Source organism: Rhinolophus hipposideros (genome assembly GCF_964194185.1).
Source record: "Rhinolophus hipposideros genome assembly, chromosome: 8".
NCBI lineage: Eukaryota > Metazoa > Chordata > Mammalia > Chiroptera > Rhinolophidae > Rhinolophus > Rhinolophus hipposideros.
This window is the reverse complement of record NC_138054.1, coordinates 73,858,045-73,878,426: the sequence shown is the minus strand read 5'-3', so window position 1 is coordinate 73,878,426 and position 20,382 is coordinate 73,858,045. Positions and strand designations below refer to the sequence as shown.

The 20,382-nt window shown below is 43.7% G+C and overlaps 1 long non-coding RNA gene across 2 annotated transcripts in view; it reads right to left on the bottom strand.

Moving 5' to 3' along the window:
* Positions 1-20,382, bottom strand: part of LOC308501370 — a 39,478-nt gene that overhangs the window by 3,925 nt on the left and 15,171 nt on the right. For both annotated transcript variants that reach the window (XR_013993876.1, XR_013993877.1), the window contains exon 4: positions 14,798-14,990. This is a non-coding gene — a long non-coding RNA (uncharacterized lncRNA). The remainder of the gene's footprint in view (positions 1-14,797; positions 14,991-20,382) is intronic.

The window sequence follows — 20,382 nt, the reverse complement described above, 5'->3', positions numbered from 1 at the left end:
GACAATTATAAAAGCACTCACTAACTGTTATATTGTTATTTTTATTAAGATGTAGGGGGTGGCAGAAATAAAAGCATCCATTGTTTGCTCCCAGATCCAAGCATTAGAATTCTCTAGTACTTAGAGACCTTTTTTTGCCCCTGAAGCTGGGGCTAATTGTCCTTCTTTGAATATCTAATGACTGTTTCTCAGTTATCAGGAAAGAAATCAGCCTTCCCCTCCCCCAGAGCGGTGAAACTCAGTACGCAAAGCTTGCTCAAGCTCCTGAGTCATTCCGCAAAACAAGCCCAAGATATTCAATGGATCAAGGAAACTAGATGCAGAGTGGGGAAAACCCAGCCACAATGCCCGGGACTCATCTTAGGGTAAATCCCTTTGCTGGCCCCGAGGATGAGCTTTCATTCCAGTTCCACGAACGAGACAGCACCTGGCAGCTAAGTCCTTCCCAGGCCCTCCTGTACCCAGAACAAGACATTAGCTACACCTGGGTCTCTACCCGCCGCCAGGCCTTCCCATGGAATCGTGTTTGACACAAACTCCTTGCTCTTGGACAAACTCTCCCCTTCCCTCCACACCCCAGTCCGAGGGAGCGTCGACACCCTGTCTCCCATTCTCCCTGCCCACTCATTTCTCAGCCCCTGTCACTGGACTTCTGCCCAACTCCACTCCCATCACACTCATCAATGCTGTCTTCGTTGCCAAATCCAAAAGACAGTCTCCAGGGCTTTCCTTCTTGCCCTCTTGAAACACTTGGCACTGTTGCCCCACTCTCTTCTTGAAACTGTCCTGCCTGGACCTCTGTGAGTCCAAAGCCCCTCTGCAACCAGCCCTTTTTGGTACAGGTTGCTGGCTGCTCTCCATTCCTTAAATGTTGCTCCTCATGGTTTTTCTCTGACTCCTCTCCCCTTCCTATTCTTCGTGCCCCTTCCCGGGTTTAATCAGAGCTCAGATCTTTAACTCCCACCTCTCCGGCCCATACCTTCCCCTAAATGTCAGCTGCCTAGTAAGTAGCTCTACTTGCATGACCCCAAGCATAACAAAGCTCAACATGCCCCAAACTGAACTCTTTAGCTCCCCCAAAACGTGTTCCTCCTGTGTTCCCAATCTTGATGAATGACATCACTTTTTACCCTGTTACCCAAGCCAGCGGCTCAAACATCACCCTTGCCCCTTCCCTGCCCTGCCCACAAATCACCATGCTCTGAATATGTTATATATCTCCCCCTTCCACCTTCATCCCCGCTGTTTCTGCTGCGGTTTAGGCCTTCATCATGACTTGGAGTTTAGATGATTACACACCTTATCAGTGGGCTGTAGGCCTGAATTTCTATCCCCTTTCTACTAGACATGTCTTGGAGCGTCTGCCCAACTACAGTCCTTTTTCTGAGGACCCGCTGTTGCCTATAGACCTTGCTGAAGAGGCACCCCTAGATTCCAGGCTGACCTCACCGAAACCTGCCCTGCTATCACCATGGTGTTTTGAACCTGAGGTGCACATTTGACCCAAGCTGGGCTGAATTCTATCTTCTGGGACTCTGAAACTGGGACATAGTGACTCTAATTCAAATGCCCCTAAGGGTCACATCAGTAACGAAAATGAGTGAAATAGCCCAATGAGAGACAACGGGGAATGGGCAATTGTGGCAAATGGAGAGTCTGGGCCTCATCTGAAAGTAGCAGCTGCTACTCTGTTCTAGCAGATGGTTGCCATGGGAGTATAGGCCCAGACTTGACAGATATTGTGATTTTCCAGATTTTACATCAAATTTCCCAATTTTTAAATATTGGGCACTAATTCCTTCTTTTAAATGCCACAGCCTAATAATATCTTATGCATCATATTTGGCCTACAGGGCTGCCGGTTTGTAATCAGAACCAGAGGGTCAGGTGCAGGCACTGGACCCAAAACTGGGGACAGCCACTCTCTGCCATTTGTATGGAGAAGCAGAGAAAGCCCTCTGGGTAGAGGGAAGAATAAAGCCTGTTCCTGCAGGCTCCTTGCCCCCAAGGTATACCACAAGTCCAGGTTTCCTGGCCCAATACCTCCTGCCCTTCTTTCCAGGCCCAGGACTATGTCATAGTTAAAATCACGGGCTCTGAAGTCAGACAGACCTGGGTTCAAGTACCAACTCTGAGACTCGCCATCGTGTGCTCTTCAGCAAGTCACCTCACCTCTCTGAGCCTCAGTTCCTTCCTGTCAAATGGGGTACTTTCTTCATAGGGTTGTTATTGGGATGAAGGGAGACATCGCTCAGAATGTTCTTAGCACAATGCCTGGCGCCCCGTGAGCACTAAGTGAATGTTAACTCTTTCAGTAGTAGTAGTGCCATTAGCAGTAGAATTTCCCCCTCAGCCCAGCCCTCTCAGCACTTTGTTTGTATAACTCTCTGGGCATGTACCATTTCTTCTTCTTATTTATCACGATTTTATCTGCCCTGGTCTATTGTAAGCTCCTACAGGAAAAGACCACATTTTATCTCTCTTTATATGGAAGGGAGGGGACAGGAACTGGAATGGAAACAGTGTTTTGTACATAGTAGGTGCTCACGAAACATGTATTTGTTGGTACACTACTGGAATTTGAACTCCATGAGAATACGGACTTTCTCTGATTCACTGTTGTATGTGCTGAGCACACATAGAACCCTCAATAAATGTATATTAAGTAAAAAAATGAAAGGCATCTCCACACCCTCCACCAGGATTCTTTAACATGTCCTAGGAGGTTACTAGCGCAAATTTCAATTCACTGTTTTAAAATAGTAGTTTCTGGAATCTCTGTGAATAGCACCCCATTTTTCCTTTGGGGAACTGTTTTTCCCCCACTCCACTCAATGTGGCCTTTCCGCGTCAGCGCTTGAAATGGTCATGTGACCCAGGGCAAGCCAATCAGAGAAAACTATCCTGTGGTTACAGTGATTGGTTCAGGATGGGCTTATAACTCAATCAAAACCAATCATCATAGAAATGATTGGAAAGGAGAAATTTGCTTTCCACAGAGAAAGCTAAGGCATGAGAATATAAGCCTAGAGCTGCTAGTGGCCATATTACCACCACGAGGAAAAAGCCTACCAAGGAAAGAAGCAAACACAGAAAAAGATCTAGCTGAGAAATGGAAAGAGAGAGGTTCCTAATGGCATTTTTCAAGCAAGTGCATCTAGCTGTGCCTGAAGCCAAGCCCTTGACTCTTCTGTTAGAGAAAATCAATTCCCTTTTTTTGTTTAAGTCATCTTGAGTTTCTGTCACTCAGATCCAAAAGAGTGCTGATTAACATTTGGATTTTATACATAGGGAGTTATAGTAGACATAAACATACACTTTTGTAGGAATCTTCCCAGCCCACAATGATCCCCTTTTTCGAAGAACTGCCCCCTACCCACAAACTAAACCAGCATCCACGTTTGTACTTCCGAACCCTGCACCCCAAGGTCACGACTGGTTGGACCAGAAGTGAACATGTATCATGGTGTAATCAGATCAGATTTATTTTTACCGTGTTTCCCCGAAAATAAGACCTAACCAGAAAATAAGCCCTGGCATGATTTTTCAGGATGACATCCCCTGAACATAAGCCCTCATGCATCTTTTGGAGCAAACCTTAATATACGACCGGGTCTTATTTTCGGGGAAACACGGTAGGACTGAGAGATCCTAGTTCAGTCTGAGCTGCATGCTTAAATTGAGCGGATGTAAAAGTGGGAGCTGGGAGAAGATCACATTCGTGGAGCAGCTGAGAAGCTGATCTGCTGAAGAAGAATGAGGCTGACGCACCCATGAAGCAGAGGCCAGAGGCTGTAATGAGAGAGAGAGAGAGAGAGAGAGAGAGAGAGAGAGAGAGAGAGAGAGAGAGAGGAGAGGAGCAACAGGGAAAGAGAGTTGCTTCCTCATTCCTCATGAGACCAATTACTTCTCCTCTTGCATTCCATGAGATTTCTCTGTGTGCATATAATTCTCTCCCCACCCCACCGTCCTCCTTTTTAAAAAAAACACTAAAATAGCTTTAGTGTTTTGGGGGGTTTTGTTTTGTTTTGACTTGTAACTAAAAGGTTTTTAGAAAACTGTCCTAGGAACAAGTCTATAGCCAAGATGCCCTGTTCACCAGGCTGACAAAGACTCTGGCTTCTTGAATCGAAACACTCCACATCCAACTATTAGCTGTGTAACCTTGGCCAAACTGAACTGGCTCTGTAAAATGCACAAGAATGCCTACCCTACCAGGTTGTTGTGAAGACTGAATGAGATATGGTTGAAACAAGAGCTTAGTACAGCACTGGGCACCAAGAAGCCGTATAATCAGTATGTGCTAAATGCTGAAGCGGGGCGGGGGAGGGTCAGGGTGGGGGTTGCCTCCAACCCTACAGCCAGTTCACCATTAGGTCCCAGTCAGGACTAGAAAAGGACAACCCCTCTCCCCATCAGCACCTTTTTCATCTCATTTGTACCAGTTTTTCAAAAGCACTGAGGAGGAAAGGAATATCTTTGTTTTTAAAAGTGCCCACTCTAGAGCTCTACTCTAATGATATATGAAATCAGACAAGAGAAAATACATATGCATAAGAATGCTCATTGCAGTAATGTTTATACTAGAGAAAAATTGGAAATGACTTCAATGTCCAACACTGTGTTTCGCTTAATAGATGATGGTACATACATACAACAGAATGTTACGAAGCTTTGGAGGAGCAAAGACAATATTTTGAAATAAAAAAAACATGGAGTAGAATGCAAAATGTTATGAAGTATAATACAAGATTCGTCTGAATTTTTAAGTCAATAGCCCAATATGTCAAAGAAGTGTCTCCCACTCTCTTACTTTCCAGCACCACACACTGTCTCACACCACCCGCCCAGCAATGCATTCATTCATCTTCTCTGCCTTTGGGGTAACTTGGGTAGAAAAATTGAAACAGCGTTTATGTAAGTACAAGTCCTGAGGCTTCTAACATTAAAGGTATTGACAAGAATAGATGGCCACAGCATCTACTGGGTAAAAAAAATAAAGCAGGTTTACAAAATATTGCCAAAATGTGAACAGTGGTTATCTCAAGCTATAGGATTTCAGGCGGTTTTTTCTTTTCTTCTTTGTACTTTTATATATTATTTGAGTTTTTTATAGTGTGTGTGCATTATATTTGTGTGTGTGTGGGGGGGAAATAAAGCTATTGTCAGGGGTGGGGAGCAGCTACCTTGATTTTATTTTCTCCTACATTGTCCTTCAATGCACATGTGTTAGATTTCCTCTAACACATCTTCCTTCTTCAAGAATAGGGAGATTTGCCTGGCTGCCCAGTCCTCTGGGGAGCTGCTACAGACAGAAGAACCGACCTGTACAGGAAGGAAGCCTTCCATGAGCCTGGCACAAGTGCTAGGCAGCTTACTACTGCCCTCTCCTGGTCAGAATAGGTCAGAGCCTGATCTAGCTAAACCGCGGCACCCAGTGCACCGGGATGGCCAAGGTCATCCCAGAGGCATAACTTCTGGCTACCCCTGCACTCATCAGTGTGCTGCACACCGGCATCAGTAGCTCAGCACTCCACCCCAAAACAGGCCATGACCTGGGCTCAGCCAGGCTGAGCCTAATGACAGCAGACCCATCAGGCTAATGCTGTCCACTCCAAGCCAGGGGCTCGCAGGAGACACTCTCTTCCAACTGCTAGAGCAAGTGATGGAGAGCTTTCCTGTCTGCTAGAGAGCACTGACCATCAGGACTGGGGGTTCGAGAGGGTAGAAGGTAGGCTTGCAGGAAGATAACTACAATCATCTTAGTCATAAAAACCCATTGTCCTTTGTAGTTCTTTTCACTTTTCAAAGGATTTCCCAAGGCAGCTTGACATATACAAATAAATTCATAAAAGGATGTTTCCTGTAGAATTGTTAGTAACAGCAAAACAACAACAACAACAACAAAACAACTAGAAACAGTCTAAATATCCCTCAGTATGGGAGCATCTGGACAAAATGGAATAGTATGCAGCTGTTAAAAAGAATGGGGTAGATCTGTATGTGCTGCGGTGGAATGATTCCCAAGATTCATTGATAAGTTATATTTAAAAAAGCAAGATGTGTAATAGTCAATAAGTGTGAGTGTGTATCATCAATAAGGATCTGTATAACTATAGACATGTATTTAGTTATGTATAGAATCTATTAGAAAACACCAGAAACTAATACTAATGACTGCCTCTAGGATGGTGAGACTGAGGGCATGCCAATAAGAAAGAACCACTTTCACTGTCTGTGTTTTCATACTGTTAAGTTCTTTATCATGTGCATGTATCTTTTTCAAGATAAAATTTGTTTAAAATTTTAAAATAATATTTTTCAAAAAGACAGATTCATATAATGGAATCACGAAAGGCTTGGGTTCAAATCTAGACTCTGAGACTTACCAATGCTATGACCTTAAAATAACTTTACTACTCTGAACCCCAATTTTCTCACATCTAAAATGAGATTAGTAATATCAACCTCAAAGCACTGTTGTGAGAATTAAAGATAAATGTTTGATATCAGGACAACCGTGTTGTCTCCAAGGGGCATTATTCACATTGTCTTCTGTGTGACTGATGTCTCTGGACCTGAATGTTGTGATGATTCTGTTGCATACAGGGCCTGCTACATAACAGGTGCAGGGAAAATAACATATGATTTTCATATATATTATCTCATTTGAATTTGTCATTTCTTCAAAGAATTTTGTAGCTGAAGAAACAGGAATGGATCAGCAGCTAAACTTGGCTTGGAACATCAGTGTCCAAATCCTACTCCAACTTGAAAGCAAAATACTAGGAAGATTAGCCTAAAATCTACGTGTGAGAAGAACAAAAGACAGGATAAGAGTTGGGAATCATGGCATCTTGATTGGAAAGTAAGAAGTAAAACTATCTCTATTTGCATATGACATGATCTTGTACGTAGAACATGCTAACACACACACACACACACACACACACAAACACCCACAAAACTATTAGAACTAATAAATGAGTTCAGCAAGGTTGTAGGAGATAAGATCAATAAAGAAATGTCAGTTGAAATTCTATACACTAGTGTCTTAGTCCATTCAGGCTGTTATAATAGAGTATCATAGACTGGGTGACTTATAAACCACAGAAATTTATTTCTCACAGTTCTGGAGGCTAGAAATCTGAGATCAGAGTGTCAACATGATTGGGTTCCGGTGAGGGCCTTCTTCCAGGTTGCAGACAGCTGTTTTTTCTGGGGTCCCTTTTATAAGGTTCTTAATCCCATTTATGAGGGCCCCCCCACCTTCATAACCTAATCGCCTCTCAAAGGTCCCCCCTCCAAATACCATCACATTGGAGATTAGGATTTCAACATATGAGTTTTGTGGGGACACAAACATTCAGTCCATAAGAACTAGCAATGAACATTCTGAAAATGAAATTGAGAAGATAATTTCACTTACAATAGCATCAAGAATAATAATATAATTAGGAACAAATTTAACAAAAGTACAAGACTTGCGCTGAAAACTACAAAACATCCTTGAAAGCAATAAAAGACCTAAAATGTACCACAGACCTAAATGGAAAGAAAGCTCATGTACATGGAATGGAATGAACAGATGGCATTCTGGGGAGTAAGATGGCAATGGTCTCCAAACTGATCTACACAATCAATGCAATGCCTATCAGAATCTCAGTTGGCTTTTTTGCAGAAATTGACAAGTTGATATTAAAATTCATGTGGAAATGCAAGGGACACAGAATAGCCAAAACAATTTTGAAAATAGAAATAAATTTCAACCCTATTACATAGCTAAAATAATCAATGGGAGGTACTTGCATAAGAACATATGCAAATGAAAACCCAGAAATAAACCTAGAAAATCCAGAAATAAATCTAGAACTGAAAATCCAGAAATAAACCCTTACATTTATGATCAATTAATTTTAGAGAAGAGTGTGAAGACAACAACTGGATACCCACATGCAAAAGAATGAAGTTGGACCCCTACTCACACCATATAAACAATTTATTTCAAAATATATCATAGACCTAAATGTAAGAGCTAAAACCATAAAACTCTTAGAAGAAAACATTAAGAGTACATCGTTATGACATTGGATTTGGCAATAGTTTCTTACACACCAAAAGAACAAGCCACAACAAAAAATAGATAAATTGGACTTTGTAAACATTAAAAACATTTGTGTTTCAAAAAACATTGGGTCAACGAAAATATTCTGGAATCAGAGTGTGGGAATGGTTGTATAACTCTGTGAACATATTGCGAACCACTAACTTGTATACTTAAAAGAGTGAATTTTATGGTATGTGAATTATATATCAATAAAGCCATTATTTTTAAAAAAAGAATTGGGGATTGTTAGATGGGAAACACTCACCGTTTCCTCCATGGGAAAGGCATCCACTGGCTTCCCCTAAAGGAGAGAAGTAACTTAATGGATCTGTGAGTTTGGAAGAAAAAACTGGTCTGTTCAGCTCTCCTCCTGGAGGAGGCATTCTGCCCTGTTTCTCTATGCCTTAAGGTCTACAATATCAGGCACTGCCAATGAATGCGGGGGTAAAGGTGATCTAAGTGTGGGATCAATATTAGGAAGCAGACCTATCTCCAATATCAACGTCATCAATAACAAGCCTGCTATTTTGGTCTCCATATGCCTTGTTCCTTCATCTTACTTCTCAAATGATTCAAAACTTTTTCAAGCAAGGATGGTGTTATTTAATAACTAATCCCTCCGAAAACCCCCCTGTAGCACTGGGAGCCTGGTGTGAGAACCCAAAAAATAACTACTTATGTATCACAGAGACATTGAGTTTGGAAAGGTAGCATGGAGCAATGGAAGGAGTCATCAGGCTTCATTTCTCCTTCTAAATGCATTCTTTCATTTGTTCAACAAAGAAATAACTATGCATTTCTTCAACAAATATTTATCAAGCACCTAGCATATGTCAGGCATTGTTAAAGGATCTGGGGATTCAGCAGTGAACAAAACTGACCAAAACCCTGCTGCAATGGAGCATACATGTGAGTGGAAAAACTGACAATAAACCAAAATATATAAGACCCGGTCTTATTTTCGGGGAAATATGGTATATTCTCTTAGATGGTGATAAGTCCTAAGGAGAGAAAAAAGAAAATAACATAGGGAAGGAGAATAGGAAATATCAGTGGAAGGTGTCAAATTTTGGATAAGGTATCCAAGAAACGGCTTACCAAGAAGATGGGGTTGGAGTCAAGACCTGAAAGAGATCCAGATCCTGTGGGTATTTGGGGGAAGAGATTTCCAGGCAGAGTAAACAGCTTATGCAGGTGCTCTGATGTGAGAGTACATGGTCTGAGGACAAGCCAGTGTAGCAGAGTGATGAGATGGGAGTGTGGTGGAGAGAGCAAATGAGGTGAGAGAAGTCTCTGGAAGCCAGCTCAGAAAACCACTTATAGCTCAGAATAAGGACTTTGGCTTTTACTCAGCAATTTGCCCATTAAAGGGTTTCCAGCAGAGATGTGACATCTGAATCTGATTAAAGAGGGCTAACGCAGAAGCAGGGAAACCAGTGAGGAGGCTGTTACAGTAATCCAGGTGAGTGATGATGGCTTGGACCAGAAAGGGAGCAGTAGAGAGAGTAAAAAGTGGTCAGTTCTGGAGGTATTTTGCAGGTAGAGCTGGCCCAGTGTATTGAAGGATTGGAGTTAGGGTATATATGAGAGAGAAATTAAGGATAACTCAAGGTTTTTGTCCTGAGCAACTGAAAGATGCAGTTGCAATGAACTAAACAGGTCAGAGGGGAATGGACACCAGGAATGCAGTCTTGAATGGGGTCATTTTCAGATGCCCATTGGGCATTTGAGTGAATACATCACATAAGCAGCTAAAGATGCAAATCTGGAATTCAAGAGAGTGATCCAAGCTACTTACTAGCTTACATTTAGCTATTTGTAGCCTTGTGACCTTAGACAACTCACCTAACTTCTCAGAGCCATACTTTCCTCTTCTGTAAAATAGGGATGAAAAAACTGCAGCGAGATTGTTGTGAAGATAAAATTTGATGATCAGTAAAGTAACAAGTTCACAGGAGGCTCTGAATAAATGATCACTATTATTAAGTTCAATTAAACATGCATTTAGTTGCTGGAAACACAAAAAATTAGAGATATAGTCTTTTTATTTATTTATTTATTTATTTTTTATTTTTATTTTTTTTTATTGGGGAAGGGGAACAGTGTGTACTTCCAGGACTTTTTTTTTTTTTCCAAGTCAAGTTTTTGTCCTTTCAATCTTAGTTGTGGAGGGCGCAGCTCAGCTCCAGGTCTAGTTGCCGTTGCTAGTTGCTGTTCCTAGTTGCAGGGGACGGAGCCCACCATCCCTTGTGGGAGTCGAGGAATTGAACTGGCAACCTTGTGATTCCCACTGGCCCATGTGGGAATCGAACCGGCAGCCTTTGGAGTTAGGAGCACGGAGCTCTAACCGCCTGAGCCACCAGGCCGGCCCCTAGAGATACGGTCTTTACCTCAGTCGCAATGGAGAAAACTTGGTCAAAGCTTTCAACAAAGAACCTCTCAAGTAACAACAGTCATTTGGGAGAATCATCAAGTCCTGGAATCTGACTGGACAAAGATGATGGATGACTAGCCTCAGGATGAAGTGATCGAGGGGATTGGAGCATAAACCAGAATATGTATCCGGTCCTATACCAGCTTGTTGGGGGGCCTTATACTCATGAACCCTCTGTCTCTCACTTCCCCAATAGGGTAAACCCCAGTCCCCTAGAGATGTTTAAAAGTGTCCAAAGCTGCTCAGGGGGAGAACACTTGTTCAGTGATATTGATCCATCACTTCCCCATGCCTATTTTCCCACCTGCCCTCCTCTATTTGAACCCTGACCTCCATCAGTACTTCTCCAGTCTCTTATGGACCCTGAGCCTGGTTTTTCTCAGCTTCTACGTAGCAAAAGAAAGAGCTCAGAGACCCTGTGCAAACCTCGAAGAGCCTAGGATGGCTAACACTGGGGAGATACTTGAACCACATGAAGAGAAAAGTAAGTGAGCATAAGGGGAAAGAAACTATCCTTGAGTTCCTGCTGGACCAGGGGCTGTGCTAGGTGTTTCCAGACCTGAGAGAGTTGTTGCAAGGATTAAATATGAATCCATGGGGCGGCTGGATGGCTCAGTTGGTTAGAGCGCGAGGTCTCAACAAGGTTGCCAGTTCAATTCCCTCAGGGGATGGTGGGCTGTGCCCCCTGAAACTAAAGATTGAAAACGGTGACTGGACTTGGAGCTGAGCTGTGTCCTCCACACCTAGATTGAAGGACAATGACTTGGAGCTGATGGGCCCTGCAGAAACACACTGTTGTGCAATATCCAATATTTCCCACTAAAAATTTTAAAATATATCTTCTTAAAAAAAAAAAGAATCCATGTAGAGCATTTGGCTCAGGGCCTGGCACATAGTAAGAGCACACATAAAAGTTAGCTATATTATTTTTCTTATATCTCTTTTAATCCTCACAACAACCCTGTCAAGCTGGGCTCCAAACTACTTTACTGAGTCTTGGTTTTTTTCATCTGACTGCGGAAAATAATGGTACCTACCAAACAAAGATTCATCTAAAACCCTTAGTGTAATGCCTGACACATAGTAACTGTTCAATAATCATTAGATATTCTCAGTACTCTTGGAGAAGAGGAAGCAAAAGTTTCAGAGATTAGGTCACTTATCTAAATTCACACAGCCAAATAGAATAGACATGGTTTTGCCCCACTCAGCATCTATGTCTCCTGTGTTGGTTAGAATAACTCTCTTTTGAGAACCACCCTCCCACATTCTCGGCCTACTCTCAGGCCATGTGATTTGGGTGAGGTTGACACCTCTATTTCAAGCTCCAGAAGAGAGTGTGTAACCCAGGTCTGGCCAATTGCTTATTACATCCCTCTAGTCACAGGGATTGGTTTAAGAGTGGACTTGTGACCCTTGTAAAGTCAATAAGAAGTCAGTGCTGGAACGTTGTTGAATCCATTGGGTGAGAAATGAACTTGTTTTTGGACTTGACATTGAGAGGATAGAAGCTTGGAGATGCTGTGGATTCCTAGGTGGAGAGAGTGCCTAAACACAAAGCAAATCCAAAGGAAATAGAGCCAAAGGATGGAAAGAAACTGAAGCCTGAAAGCTTTGAGCTCTTGCCTAAACACTTGAACAGACATGTCTAAAGTCTGTACCTCAAGTTTCAGGTACATGAGGCAATAATTCATATTCGTATTCATTCTCTCTCTCCCTCCCTTAAGACAACCAAAGGAATTCTTATTTGGCAAATGTATTAGTCAGGGTCCAAACTGCAAACAGATGGCACACTTAAATTAGAATAATTTGAAAAGGGTTCATTTAGGTGGTGTAGGAGAACCACACGGGACAGCATGGTGACACAGAGCTAGTAACAACTAAGGAGCTGTCATCACCCCTAGACCTGAGGGACAGAGGAAAGATAGTTACTGAACCTGGAGGGAGGGCGTTTTGGAGAAGAGGCCTCCGTAATAGCAGTGACTGTCAATCAAGGCACACTGCCAGCCTGTGGAGGGAGTCAGGGGAAAAATGCCATACCTCTCTCTCCTCCACATACTCCCCGCTGGCTGAGCCCAGCTTGAAGCCAGAAGGCAAAGGAGCCTGCTGATACATTGAATCAAGTTACACCCAGAACAGGATGAAGTATAGATCTATAGGGGCAGATAGGAGATAGCTGGCCCAATAAGAAAGCAGCAGACTGGGTTTCGGAACCCTCCCCCTCCCCCCCCCCCCCCCCCCCGGAAAAAAAAAGAAAGAAAGCAGCAGAACCTGTCTGGCTGTCTCTCCCACAGTCCCTTGATGACCATTTTGGAAGCTCAGTCCAGAGTTTTAAAACCTTTTGAGTTCCCTTTGATCTTTCCTGTGTAGTGCTCTCCCTTCCCTAGAGAAAAGCCCACAGGGTAGCACATAGGAGACAGGGATTCTGAACATCTGGGAAGAAGCCACTGGAGCAGGCCTGCTGACTTTGCAGGGAGAAAGAAGCCTCCAGGCCAGCTGCCCACTTGGCCAGAGTTCTGGGCTGACCCTCAGGGCCTCACTCTGCCAGCTCCCTTGTCCCCGCAGAAATCTGTCCGCTGGGTGGTGTAGCCCCAATCTCGGGCACCAGCAGAGAGCAGCCCTGTGACTTCCCTTTCTCTCTGTGGGAGATGTCTGTTTCCTTCTGCAGCCAAGCCAGAGAAGCTTCTGAGATTCCCCACTACAGGCAATGGTGCCCCGAGGACAGGGTTGAGCCGTATCCAACTATCTCATTTTGGTCACAGAAACCTGTTCACTCTTCTTCCTTCCCAAAACATTCATCCTGATCTCTTTGCCAAAATAGGTTCCTCCCCAGCTTTCAAATCCACTTTAAACCTTAAACTCTCCTCAGAAAGCCTTCCTCATTGACTCGCTCGATTCTGCACTCTTCTGTATTATGATGCTTATCAGAAGTACTTCTACATGTAAAATAACTAATAATAGCAACTCATATGTACTGAGTGCTCTCTGTGCCCACCACAGAGCCTTAAGAAACCATCTCATTTAATTCGCTCAACTACCTCATAAGGTGGGTGCTATCAATACATAGCATATGTATGATCGGCAGCCCTTTGATGGTGACAAACTTAGGAGCAACGACTTTATCCATTTCTACAGAGGAGAAAACTGAGGCTCAGTGAGGATAAATTACTCGTTTAAGTTCACACCAGCAAGCAAAAGGCAAAGATGAGATCTAAGCCCACATCTGACCAACCTCGAAGCCCATGCTTTTAAAAATGCAATGTTTTACTGTGTCCCAGCTATGTGCAGTCCCAGAATTGGATAATGGATAGCCAAGGCCTGGGTGACATGCAGGCCTTGTGCAGCCCCACCCAAACCACACAGATTGAGAATGGAAGGATGGTTCCCAGGGAAAATTAGAGTACTAAGGAGCCGGAAATGAATGCTGGGTAGGCAAAGACAACAGATGTCTGATCCAGGGATTCAGGCAATGATACTGGTAATTACAACACAGTGTGATAAGTGACATGACAGAAAGGAACTGGTGCTGGAGGAATGCACAGGAAACACCTAAGCCAGAGGAAATGGCATGTAAGATGAGACTGGAAAAGGAGGTCTCAAAGCAAGGAGGGGTGTGGGGGATGCGGAAAGGAAACGGGTCATGCAAATTTCTTGAGATATGTGAGATTGTGAACAGGGTCCGTGAGAATGGAGATGATGGGCCAGATCATGAAGTGGGCCTGAGCAGAAAGGAAGAAAAATGAATTTGGGGCTGAAGAGGAGATGAAGATTTCAGTTTGGGATGTCGATCTTGAAGGACATGTGGGTCATCCTGGTAGAGATATCAAAGAGCCAGCTGGATATGTGGGTGTGGAGTTTTGGAGCAGGATTTCCGGAGGCAGCACAAGGATGTAATCAGCACAAGGTGAGAATCTGGAGGCGAAGATCAAGGTTGAACAGACTTTTTGAAAAGGACATCCAAATGGCTAACTAGCACGAAAAGGCCAATAAGCACATGAAATAAGCATATGTAAACAACATCATTCTTACAAGTGTAAACACAGGAAAACAATGAGATACCATTACACATCCACCAGATGGCTGAAATTAAAAGGATTGACAATTTCAGATGTTAGCAAGGACATGGAAAAACTAGAATTCCCATACATCACTGAAAGGTACAACCACTTTGGCAAACTGGCAGTTTTTACTAAAGTGAAACATACACGGTCAGACAATTAAGTTTGTGAACTCATCCTAGAAAAAGTGCTACATACCTCACTGCTGAATATCACTGTGGTCACCTTCGAAGTACACCCCTTGCGAAACTATGCATCGATGCCAGCGCTTAGTTCACCCTTCAAAACAATTTTGGAACTCTTTTTCTGGAATGGCCATCAGAGCTCTCATCGTATTAACCTTGACGTCCTGAATGTCATCAAAATGTCTTCCTTTCAATATTTCCTTTATCTTTGGGTAGAGAAAGAAGTCATTGGAGGCCAGATCAGGTGAGTAGGGAGGGTGTTCCAATACAGTAATTTGTTTACTGGCTAAAAACTCCCTCACAGACAGTGCAGTGTGAGCTGGTGCATTGTCGTGATGCAAGAGCTATGAATTGTTGGTGAAAAATTGTTGGTGAAGCTGGAAACAAATTAAATGTCCATTGTTGTGTGATCATTCAATACCGTGTTTTTCTGAAAATAAGACCAGGTCTTACATTAAGGTTTGCTCCAAAAGATGCATTAGGGCTTCTGTTCATTCATCCTGAAAAATCATGCTAGGGCTTATTTTCCGGTTAGGTCTTATTTTGGGGAAAACATGGTAGTACACTACACCACACACAGACACACACACACTCACACACACACTCACACACATACTCACACACACACACACACACTCACACACACACACTCACACACACTCACAGTTCCAAGAAGACAGGGACCAGGAACACACACACAAGAAGTAAATACTGACATGGATGAATCTTACAGGTGTAATGCTGAGTGAAAGAAAATAGACCTACAAGAATACATGCTGTGTGCTTCCATATATAATGATCAGGAAAAGATTCTGAGATGTTCGAAATTGAATTGCAGTGGCCATAGAGTGAGAGAAAGGGATAGAACTGTGAGTCTGTTAATGGCTGCAGACCAGCTAACAACTTCTCACATTCCTGTTTGGCCTTCTGAAATTTCAGATTAATTCCCAGGTGGCTATTTCTGCAGATCATTTTAGCCAGGCACCATCTAACTCGAGGAGCCTCTGCTTGTTTACACGTGGGCTTTCCAGACCGCTCCCCACAGCCACTCCACTGGGGAGCACACATTTCTTTACACGGACTCTGTTATCCCAAGCGGGCCCTGCTTCACCTTCTCCCACCCTTTTGCCTATAGCTCATATACATTTTTTCAGACTACCTCTTTCTTCCCCTTTCCCCCCATTTGATATATAAAAATGCTTGCAAAACTCTGGGACCACAGACATGCTGTCTTTTCTACCTAGCCATGCTGCTGGTAGTTTAGACTCCATGCCCCAAGATGTGTCTTTTGACTAGCATTTTTGGCTCAATAAAACCTTACTTAAAAGAAGACTTCAGTTGTGGAAGTTAAAGATTTTTCAGTTTAACAATAAAAAGCTCAAAAACAGTTGATGGTGGTAGAGGTCAGAAATAGTGGTTTTATTGTAGCAGGGGCTATACCTGAAAAGGGTCCAAGGGAGCCTGCTAGGTATTGGAGATATTTTGTATCTTTATGAGGGGTGGGGAGGGTGGGCGTTTATAAAGGTATATACATGTATAAAACTCCCGTTGTTCATTTAAGATTTGTGCACATTGCTGTATCTATTTTATGCCTAAGTGGGGAAGGAGCTTATCTCCTCCCCTCAGACAAAAGAACCAAAAATAGGAGGAACCATCAATATTTTACCCGTTTGTGATACGATAGGATACGATGTTTCACAAGGCCCAGCTTGATGGTGAAGTCCCCCAGGGCCAGAGTCTTTTTTTTTTTTTTTAATCTCTACTGTTCCAAAACGTCTGTATTGAGGTTCATGTCACAGCAGGTCCACAGCACGCATGATTCAGTATCTGCTCAGAGCGGCACACTTGAGCTCTTGAGTGCTCAACTCCACACTCATTTCCTGCATGTCTAGTCTGTGTCAGGCCCTGTGCTGAGAGCTGGGAGCATGAAGACAAATAAAACACCAGTTCTGCACTTAAAAGCTGCAAGAGGTGAGTGCTCCAGGATGAAGAATGGGTTCCTGCAGCAGCCAACTCATCCATCAGCACATGTAAATAATAATAGTAACAACCAACCACCATTTGTGAACTGCCAGGTGCTTTATGTGTGTAACAGACTTTTTTTCCCTTAATTGCTATTAAAACTGTAACTGCCTGCAGCTACTTTTGTCTGTTAGGGGAGTGGCATAATTTTTCTCTGAGTAGATGGCTCTTTGTTTAGGAAAATACTTAATAAGTAGCTTTGGCATGAAGAATGAAGCTCCCTGAGGACTGGGGCAAGACAAAAGGAGCTGAATGGCTTTGCAAATTAAAGGGGGGGGTGTGTGGCTGCAGAGAAAGGGAGGAGGGTCTAAAAACTGGAGGAGGGGAGATGTTAGGATGTATAGTTAGAGAGATCTATGTTTTTCTTTTCCCAGGCTCTGTTCCTTAAAGAATCATCCCTTTGCTTTCCTAATCTCACTCATTCTTCAGGTTTTACCTTTCAAAAATCACTTCCTCATGCCTTCAAAAAGAACGAGGCAAAGCTCTCTCTACTGACATGCACTGGATATATTGTGAAGTGAAAAGAAGTATCCAGCAAAATGGGTGCATAATACAATCCCATTTTTTTTAAAAAAAGAGTGCCATATATATGTACTTACACTTGGCTACACATAGAAAATTCCTGGAAAAGTACAGAACACTATATTAACAGTTGTTACCACTAGGAAGGGTGGTGGAGGATAATCAGAAGCTTGTATTTTCAATTTTTGCCTCTTTTACCTTCAAACATTTTACCATGAGATTTTATCCCTTTTCAAAAGTCTCTTCCTCGGGCCGGCCCGGTGGTTCAGGTGGTTAGAGCTCCATGCTCCTAACTCCGAAGGTTGCCGGTTCGATTCCCACATGGGCCAGTGGGCTCTCCAACCACAAGGTTGCCAGTTCAATTCCTAGAGTCCTGCGAGGGATGGTGGGCAGCGCCCCTGCAACTAAGATTGAACACAGCACCTTGAGCTGAGCTGCCGCTGAGCTCCCAGATGGCTCAGTTGGTTGGAGCATGTCCTCTCAACCACAAGGTTGCCGGTTTGACTCCCGCAAGGGATGGTGGGCTGTGCCCCCTGCAACTAGAAAACGGCAACTGGAACTGGAGCTGAGCTGTGCCCTCCACAACTAAGATTGAAAGGACAACAACTTGACTTGGAAAAAAAAAAAAGTCCTGGAAGTACACACTATTCCCCAATAAAGTCCTGTCCCCTTCCCCAATAAAATCTTTATAAAAAAAAAAAAGTCTCTTCCTCCAAGTAGCCTTCCCTGACTTGTATTATAGATCTGGTACCCCTGGTATCTTGCCCTCCTTTGTTGTGACATTCAGCACCTTGGTAATTGCCTGCTCATTACCTGTCCCCTCCCTCTACCTCCTGCAATCACCATGCTCTCTCCTCAGCTCCAAGAAGACAGGGACCAGGAACTCCTAGCAGAATGCTTGGCATAGCTTAACCAAATGACTGGATTCTTCCTCCTTCCAAAGAGTTTTCTCCTGCCTGGTTTTGAATCTTCCAGAGAGAGGAGAGAGCAGCTCAGCTCCGTGTGTGTGCTGCCCAGAGCTGCCCACAGTGTTCCAACTAATTCCCTGACCAGGGCAGGGTGACATGCCCTCTTTCTTGTTCCGGAGAGAAATGTAAAAGCAGCAGCTCCTGCCCTCTTCATTGCTCTGAGGGACACCAAAATGCCTGAGACCACGACAACCTGTGAGAGGTGTGAGCAGGTGGGGGAGCCAATTACTGGAACAGGCCAGGGCACCCTGGCTGACCTTGGAAGAAGCAGAGACAGCTTCCCTTCCATCTTCCTTTTCTTCCTAGCGGTAGGGGAGGAAGAGATGGAGGCCTAATTGCTTTCACCTTGCGAAAAATCTGCTACTGACCATGAGCAGGGAGAATCACTCAGTTATACAGCAGGGGGCTTGAAATTATATCAGATCAGGAAGGCTGACATTTTCCCTGAGGCTCTCTGACTAACGACCAAGGGGAAGAGAGGCACTTGGCCTAATGGCCCCCTCCTTGCTCTGGCCTACCAATCACAGTGTCATCAACTGAGCTCCCATTTATTTCTGCCCAGGACTCCACAGGGAAATCTCCATGTCTGCCCAGCTCTCCAGCCAAGCTGCTCTCACTAAGATGTGCCTTCGCTAGGTCTTGCCCACGCCACAGTAAGGATGCTGGGAGAAAATTAGAGCTCTGTCTCACAGGCCCTGCACTGCCAGGCAGATGCTTCTATCGACCCAGCCAGCCTCTTCCTGCCGAGTTCAGTCAGGAAAAGTGAAGCTGGCCTCTGGGACTGCCAGGGAGTGGCACCGGCTAGCCACAAGTACCTGATTCTGCCTGAACCCTTCTAACAATTAAGACAGTGGACGAACTCTCATCCATCCCCAATGAAAAGCAAATTCAAAAGCCACACACTATCCCTCAATCCCTGGGGTGAAGCAAGGAATGTGATAAAGAAAAAGCAGTGCAACTCAGCAGAGCATTCTTGAGTGATACCGATGCTATTCAGGGAGTCTGCCACCAGGATCTCAGCATTCGAACCACTGAATATCACCCAGGAAATCTGTGACAGTGGTTTTATACAATTAATGACTTATAATAAAGCTTTGGAGCACTAGTTGGTCACTTAGTGGGACCCAAGTAGAAATTTCCTTTAAGAAATTCTTGAGAGGCAATAGAAGCCCAGAGCTCCATATATATAGCCTACTTCAACCACTTTCTAGCTGTGTGGCTTTGGTTAGGTTACTTAACCTCTCTGAGCTTCAATGTTCCCATCTGTAAAATAGGATTAATAATATCTACTTCAAAGGTTACCATAAAATAAAATAACTATACATAAACTATTTAATACAGTCCTTGGTGCTCATGAAATGGTCATTGTTCATACCATTATTAAGGAGCCATCAGTGCACACAGACACCGGGGTGAGGTGGAACCTGTGGGTGCTTTACGACCATGCAGACCTGGTTTGCAGTCCTAGTTCCATTACTTCCACTATGTGGCCTTGAGTGAGTTAATTAATGTCTTTGAGCCTCTGTCTCCTCTCTAAGAAGACACTGATAATACCGGCCTGGCCAACAAGATGGAGTCCAGCCATCACCTGAGCCTGAGCCCTATTAGTTGCATTGGTATAGAATCACCACCGTCTTTCCAGTATCCTTCACCTTATTGTTCGGTAAATTTTTTTTTAACTTTAAATTTTTTTTTTTTTACGTGTGTTTTTCCAGGACCCATCAGGTCCAAGTCAAGTAGTTGTTTCAATCTAGTTGTGGAGGGCGCAGCTCACAGTGGCCTAGGTGGGGATCGAACTGGCAACCGTGTTAGTAAGAGCACTGCACTCTAACCACCTAAGCTAACCGGCTAGGAGACAAAAGCCTGCTCAAAGTGATTTACTTGGGGGTAGCATATTGATTTTCTCAGTCAGTGGTCTCCTTCCTGTTGCGATTCTTCTTGCCATCTCTATACTATTTGACCCTGTGATCACCTTTAACTTTTTTGAGACCTCCCTCTCTCCCTTCGTTTTCTTGACTCTTTGATGCCCTGATCTCGATCTCTCTCTCTCTCTACTCTCTCACTCTTGCTCTCGCTCGCTCTCTCC